Genomic DNA, 6,684 nt, shown 5'->3' with positions numbered 1-6,684 from the left:
CTGGTGAGCCTTGCAGGAGAAGGAACTGGTGAGGCGACCCGGCTCCTAAAGTCCACGATGATCTCACCCACCGTAAAGTACGGGGCACTGTAGAGAAACAGTGCCTCTCGCTCGACAGGGCATCATGGCTCACGTCGCGCCGTATGGCTATAGGCCATCGATGGCGACAGGGACACCTCCTCTCCATACCGCTGACCTCGGCAGGCGGACAGGACGTGCCACTACGCCTCAACAGCTCCTGACGTCAACACCTCGGGAAGGAGCGGAAGCTGAAGCCGGCTGAGCCGGCCACTAGGTCATAGGGACTTCTCTGTAAAGTGTCAGCGCCTATATAAGCTGCACTACCCCCTCTCATGCGGGGGATCGATCACTACTCACTCATTCTAGTATTAGCGCTGCCCTGTGAGAGAGACCATCGTCTTCCTTAGCCTCCCAGGAGCAGCCGAATACAGCTCTAGGAGCACCATTGTACTGTGATACATCTTATACACTCATAGCAGGAGTAGAGGTGTTACCTCCACAGGAGGGCCTCGAACCTGGGTACGTCGCCGTGTCGCTCGTGCCCATACCCGCATCCGGATACCACCGTAAGATCATCTAGGAACCACTCTCTTTAGCCACCCTATGGCATATGCCGTGACGATACCACGACACTCACAGTTCTGGTCCTCAACCTGATGGTGATCCTGAAACTAATGATAACGGAAATCCAGAAGGTGAAGAAAATCACCAGTCAGATAATGAAGAAGATCCTCATAATAGTGATGCCCCTCCACCACCATCGCCTGTGAGAAGATCACATCGAGAAAGAAGAAAAGCCATCTCAGATGATTATATCACCTACATGAGTGAGGATGTAGATGATATAGGAAAGGTGGAGGATCCAACCTCATACAAGGAGGCCATTAAGAGTTTGAATTCGTCCAAGTGGAAAATCACCATGGAAGATGAGTTGAAATCTATGGGCTCAAATGATGTTTGGGACTTAGTAGAAGTTCCTGATGGTGCCAAAAGAGTAGGCTGCAAATGGATCTACAAAACTAAGTACGACCCCAAAGGGGACATCGAAAGGTTCAAAGCTAGACTTGTGGCAAAAGGTTTCACGCAGAGAGAAGGAATCGATTACAATGAGACTTTCTCTCATGTGTCATATAAAGATTCTTTTAGGATCGTCATGGCTCTGGTAGCTCATTTCGACCTAGAATTGCATCAAATGGACATTAAGACGGCATTTATAAATGGTGACCTTGATGAAGATGTATACATGACTCAGCCGGAAGGTTTTGTTGTGGAAGGAGAGGAACATTTAGCGTGTCGTCTGAAGAAATCCATCTATGGCTTGAAGCAAGCTTCAAAACAGTGGTACCTCAAGTTCGATAAGATTATTAGAACTTTTGGTTTTACTGAAAATGTTGTGGACAACTGCATTTATGTTAAGTTTAAGGGCAGTAGGTTCACAATATTAGTTTTGTATGTGGATGACATATTATTGGCTTGCAGTGATAAGGATATGCTGCACGAGACCAAGAATTTTCTGTCTTCCCATTTTGATATGAAAGATCTCGGTGAAGCTTCATATGTCCTCGGCATTGAGATTCATCGAGATAGGTCTAAAGGTGTGTTGGGACTATCACAAAAGGCATACTTTGAGCGAGTACTAAAGAAATTCAATATGCATAAGTGCTGCGGCTCACCTGCTCCGATAGTCAAGGGCGATAAATTTGGGACATTTCAATGTCCGAGGAACCAAATTGAAGCGATCGGATGAAGTCGGTTCCTTATGCTTCAGTTGTCGGAAGCATCATGTATGCACAAGTTTGTACACGCCACGACTTGGCTTTTGTAACCGGGATGCTTAGCGATTCCAATCAAATCCGAGGACTAGACCACTGGAAGGCCGCAAAGAAAGTCTTGCGTTATATGCAAGAAACAAAAGGGTACATGCTTACATACAGAAGGTCTGATAACCTACAAGTTGTTGGTTATTCAGATTCTGATCATGTCGGTTGTGTGGATAGTAAGAAATCCACGTCAGGTTATGTATTCACATATATATTCCGGAGGAGCTATATCGTGGAAAAGCTACAAACAAACGATAGTTGCTTCATCTACGATGCAAGCTGAGTTTATAGCATGTTATGAGGCCACTGGGCACGATGTATGGCTAAAGAATTTTATTCCCGGACTTAAAGTGGTCGACAACATTTCAAAACCACTTCTATTGTACTGTGATAATGAACCCGCAGTTTTCTATGCGAATAACAACAAGTCAAGTGATGCTGCCAAACACATTGACATTAAGTATCATGTTGTGAAACATAGAATCCAGGATCATACAACTAATGCTAAGCATATAAGTACGACTCGTATGCTTGCGGATCCGCTAACGAAGGGCTTACCACCCAGTATTTTTCGTAAGCATGTTGCCGGCATGGGATTACGGGAAGCCTTATGATTCTGGAATAAAGGGACCACAATAAGAACCACTCCCAATAAGTATTATGTTATCCATTTCGAAATAGGTTGGTATGCTATAAGTGTTGAGGTTCAATATCATTTTATTGGTTGTTGCAACACCTCACTTTGGTTTATTATTCCTATGGAGAATGGGAAAATCAAGTTAAACCTAACAATCAAAGGGGAGAATGTTGGTTGATATGTCAGGTTCAACTGTCAATTCAGAGTTAACTGCCAGGTTCAGTTAAACGAAAATAAGACAGAGTCAATCTTAACGTTAAGTTAAAGGGTGGGCCGCATGGACCAACGTCCAGAAACCCTCTCGTACGTGAACAGAACGCCCTGATCGGGGCCGTCGCCAACCAACTAATGGTTCATGGCCCCCTGTTGCATGCGCACATAAAAGGGGGAGCCCCGGTGACTAGCGATCTCATCTGTTAGTCGCCTAGTCTCGCTGCTCCCCAATATTCCTAAGGCTCTGCACCGATCGCAGTCCGTGCATAAGCAACGGGAAGGCTGGAAGCTCGCCGTGCTGTTCCAGTGCAGTGTAGGTGGCGGCCCGAGGGGATCAGGAGGATCTCCAGATCGACATCGACCACCAGCTCGTCATCAACACCGCCGCACCAAGCCTGCCTCACGTAGGCATCGATGGCATCTACAATGCCCAGTAAGGCATCCCTAAACCTCTCTGTTTCATGTGCACTAGGTGTTCTAGATGGCTACCGAGTCGATCTTGTGCTGATGCAGTCGATTTAGATATAACATGTTCTAGACCAGTCTCCGGAACAGAAGTCCTACTCCAGCCTCAAGATCTGTAATGCTGCAACCTAGCATCTGCATCTGCTCCTCCTTGAACACAAGTGAGTTTTTCTTCTGGAATGTCTTTGAGACGAGAGACCGTTTTGGCGCTGCGATTTGCTTGGACAGGAGATGCAGTGTTGAGTCCAGCAGAGAGGTGGTGATCTCTCTAGCCTCGCTCAACAATCTGAATGTTAGATTATATATCTGTATATTGTAGTTTCCCCATATGTTAGAGGGCTTCCTGCATATTTTTGCTCTAATACCATGTAAGGGCAATATGCTTGTTGTATTACCAGAGGGCCAAAGGCCACAATACACCCGGATTTTTAAGTCCAGATGCCTATTATGCCGTACATCGCAATCCCAGGAATATTGTTTTTGCAAGACATAATAGATTGATATCACAACACATCATTCATTACATACCATAATCGTCTTACAACAAAGGATCACATGATCCAATCTTAATACAACATAGTGGATCTAGAGATCCAATTACAAAACACATATAGCGGAAGCGAAGTAGCGGTCTTGGTCCATCTGTTCCACAGGCAACTGTTGACGTCAGGAGTGGTCCTAGTTGTCGTAGACGTCCTGCTGTCCATCTTCCTCGTACTGTTGTTCTCCTTCATAGTCTGGCCATTTGAATAGCCAGGGATAAAGCCATGAGTACTTTAAAGTACTCGCAAACTAATACTAATGTAAGCACTATCAATTTTAGTAATGGGGTGCTAAGCTCTAAGTTTATTTGCATAGAGCCAATTTTAGTTCACAAACATTTAGTAAAAGCCTCTTCATTTGCTAACTAACTCAAGTGGGAACATTAGTGTCATTCCCACAACTATGTTGTAATTCAAGTCAAATTCACCATTCACCTTTCAAGTTCAAGTCACAAGTCATATGTCACATTTTTGAAAATGGTCTGATGACGGAACAGTATGGCCTTTCCAACCGTCCTTAACCGTGGACGCGGCTATTCGAATAGTTCTACACTCTGCAGAGGTTGCACACTTGTGCCACAACATTTGATTACATCCGTCAGGGATAACCCTGAATAATCATACTCTGTATGCGGATCATCAACCATAACCTTTCACTTACATATCCTAGTATAGGCACCTCTCCCCATGAGCTTGGCCTCCCAGTGAAGACAAACGGTCAGCCTGGGAACTGCGCAGGGCTTGGGCCGGACATTCACCTCATTTCACGTCATTTCTCATCATTTCTTTTGTTGTAGAGGCAGCTTTCGGCATAACCCCGATGACGCTTGTTTAGAGGGAACCCATACTAAGACACATAAACTTCCAGTTAAGCCCTACCCATAATCAGGTATTGTGGGGGTACTTGTAAATTGGAATGGTATCGCATCCGAACCCAACCATCAATTTTTTTTGTAAAGTTCACCATGTCATTCACAAGTCATATTCACCTTCAAGATCTTTCAATAGAATGACTCATCATTCCAAGGTTTTCAAAGTCATTTCATTTCACCTGTTCCCATCTAGAGTAGTCAATTTTATTTGTTAGCACTAGCCACTAGTCATGAGGGGTGCTAACTAGCTTATAGCTTTCTAAGCTAAGGTTGATGCTCTTGTTCTACTCTATATCTAGACCAAGTGAATCATGAATCAAAAAGTAACTTTGATAAATCAAATTCAATAAAGCTGGTAAAGTAAAAACTTGGGATAGGACCAGTAAGCATAAAGTAAAATGTGGTGATGCCTTGCTCTTGTAGAGCTTTGCACTTTGCAAGAATATTAGCTTGCTAGTGTAGAGCTTGCATTGGTGTTAGCTTGCATTAGTCTAGCTTGCAATAATATAGCTTGCCTTCAGTGGTGTATTGATCAACGTGGTCTCCCTCCTCTTCTTGGTAGAAATCCTCCTCCTCTTGATAGTCTCCGGTACTAGCGTCTATAAACGAATACGAGGATACAATCACCAAACAAGGCTTAACACTAGACTAAGCACACATATGAGTCACACAAGCTAGGCTAGCATCACAACATTATTATTATGTTGGTTGACTTTGTTTTCTTCTTTAGGAAAAATAATTTCCTCTCATTACAATATATTATTTAGTGTTGCTATTTAATTCTTTGGAGAAATAATTTCCTCTCATTGAATCTTGTTAAGATTTAATTTCCTCATATGATAATATATGAACTCATGTTGACCAAGGTCAACACTTCGTAATCACCATTTGGGAAAATGATTTAAATGAGGTGATGCACCTCATGCAATTTAATCCTAATATGGTAAGGATTTAATGTCCTCAAATAATTCAATATGAGATCAATTAGACCATAGTCACTACCTCATGTTGAGTTACTTGAGACAAGATTTAAATGAGAAGAATACATCTCATATGATTTAATACATAGTTTTGAATCATTTAAATACTACTATTGAAGTGATTTAATATTCTCAAGAAGAATCATATGGGGTCATGAAGACAAATATCATCACCTCACCTTGAATCACTTGAGAATGTGATTTAAATGAGGTGCTACACCTTATAGATTGAAAAACCTAAATTTGGAAATAATTTGAAATGGGCTAGTATTGACTACATAGACAATTCTTGATTCTAGCCCATGATCATATGAAGAAACTATAGTATTTTATTACATAATAAACTATAAAACATCAAATGTGATTTATGAGAGTTGGAATCACTTCAAAATAGTTTATGGTTGATTTTAGATATTTATTTGAAGTTTGAAAAGTTACTGATTTGTCATTTTTATTGCATAGTATCTAGAATGAATTTTTAATTGAAACCAGTGGGATTAGTTAGATCATTTCATAAGCTTTCTAGAACATTTTGAATCACTAAATTTGGATTTGTATATTTGAAAATATTTAAATTCTAGCAATGTACCAGTACGCAATTTAAAGGAAATACATTAAAACAGAATTCAAATTCAAACGGGGGCGGGAAAGAAGTTGGGCCGGCCCAGCATGCGGCCTGGTCCGCGCTGCATGGCGCATGCACGTCGCGCGCAGGCGGAGCACGCGGCGCGTTGGATCGGGATCCGATGGCGCTGGGTCGTCTTCTACCTCGCGACGCCGGGATCTGGTGACGGCGATTTCTCTCGACTATGGGAACGGTTGGCGGCGGGATTGGGCGCGTTCGACGAGGCTTTCCAAGGGCTACAATATGGTATAGGTGTTGGAGGCTGAGGTGGCGAGAAATGGGGCGGCTTTGAGTGTGGCCGCCGGCTAGCTTTCGGCTCCGGTGAGCTGCGAGGAGGGAGAAGTGAGGCACTAGGAGGGAGGGAGTGAAGCTGTTGGGTGTTGTGGTGCTATCCAAGGCGAGTAGGGGAGTTTATATAGTGTCCAGGGGAGAGGGGCGCGGCATGGCCGGCATGGTGGCGACGTCGCGGGTGCGTCGTGTGCAGGCTTCTCCGGTCAGTGCTATGGCGT

Source organism: Lolium rigidum, chromosome 7 (genome assembly GCF_022539505.1).
Source record: "Lolium rigidum isolate FL_2022 chromosome 7, APGP_CSIRO_Lrig_0.1, whole genome shotgun sequence".
Lineage (NCBI taxonomy): Eukaryota > Viridiplantae > Streptophyta > Magnoliopsida > Poales > Poaceae > Lolium > Lolium rigidum.
This window is presented reverse-complemented; position numbering follows the sequence as displayed.